Here is a 1,394-nt window from a genome sequence, read left to right as displayed (position 1 = left end):
TATAGCCTACTCTTTTTTTTTTTTAACGACCGCCTAAAATGAAATGATGATAACGCGAGGCAAGTGTGCAGCTAGCGGAATTCATTGAGGGATTTGACAGTGTGTAGTAGTAATATAGGCTATTATGTATGCTACACGCACACACAAAGTTTTTTTTTTCTTACCATCTTTTGGGGGTTTCTTGCTTTTAGACTAGTCGACTAGTCGGATACAAAACTTTCGTTTAAACGTCAGTCAAATTAGTCGTCGCGCACATCCCTAAAGTTTCTATTAATATATTCACTTAAATATATATTTGGGGGACCTTTAATGTATATTAAATTCTGCGCTTAAGCGCACACATAAAGCTTGCTGCAAAGCACTGGAAAAAAATAATGACTATGAATGTGTTGTAAAAACAGAAAGGAGATATTTTAATTATTTATTTTAAAAAAAATAGTGTTTTCTGAGTCAGTGTCGGCAGAAAAGGTGAAATCCTTTAAAAAATAAAAGGGAGAAAGATGCAGACAAGTGTACAAAAACACATGGCAATGGCAAATAAATATGTAAAGCATATGTAAAGGACAAAATAGTTCAGCTTTGAGAATGAAAACCAACCTGTTTGTTCCTCAGTATCTGAATGCTTCTTCAATCCTCATGTCTTCACTCTCCTCTTTAATAAACACTATCTTTATAATAGTGTGTCACGAGGAGCTCAGTCGCTTCAGAAGGAGTTTTTCTGTGTTTGGACACTTTGTCCTGTTTAAGACCAGAATAATTAGCAGAAAGAAAAATAAATGCAAACTAAATCTTTGGGTGCGTCTCAATCAGCTCCCTAGTTCAGTAGTCAGCACACTGGTAAGGGAGTCAGTCAGAGAGATAGTTAATGGACTTAAATAACCTGGTTAGCTAAAAACTCAAAAATATTGATAATAAACATGACTAAAAGAACAAAAATTAACACTTACTATTTAGTTTCGATTAATATTAGGTATTTAATGATTAGTATATTACACACTTTCAATTATATAGTTTGTAAAAGTTGTCATTACACATGTTAGTGTTTGTTGTTTTGAGCAGATGTCATTCAGCGCGCGGGGATTCCAGCGATTCAAAACAGTGAATCTTTTTCTGAAGCATTTGATTCAATTGACTCGGAGTTTCGAAAAGCTCCGTTTCTCCATCACTACTCTCCAGTGACTGAGTTCGTGTTTAGGATGAACTGATTCACTGCATAGGGAGCGAAATGAGGCGCACCGTTTCTGTTACTCATGTGTGAATGCGCTTTATTTACACAAAATAACATCCATTAATGTTAGATAAGGTATTACATCGCTTGTAAAAACTATAAAGTATACTGAACGCGTTGTATCGATTTAAACCCTTTAGATGATTAAAAACACAAACCTTTCTTC

This window comes from Sinocyclocheilus anshuiensis, unplaced genomic scaffold (genome assembly GCF_001515605.1).
Source record: "Sinocyclocheilus anshuiensis isolate Anshui unplaced genomic scaffold, SAMN03320099.WGS_v1.1 scaffold1001, whole genome shotgun sequence".
In the NCBI taxonomy this organism is placed as follows: Eukaryota; Metazoa; Chordata; class Actinopteri; order Cypriniformes; family Cyprinidae; genus Sinocyclocheilus; species Sinocyclocheilus anshuiensis.
The sequence above is the reverse complement of the archived record's forward strand: the minus strand, read 5'-3'. Positions refer to the sequence as shown.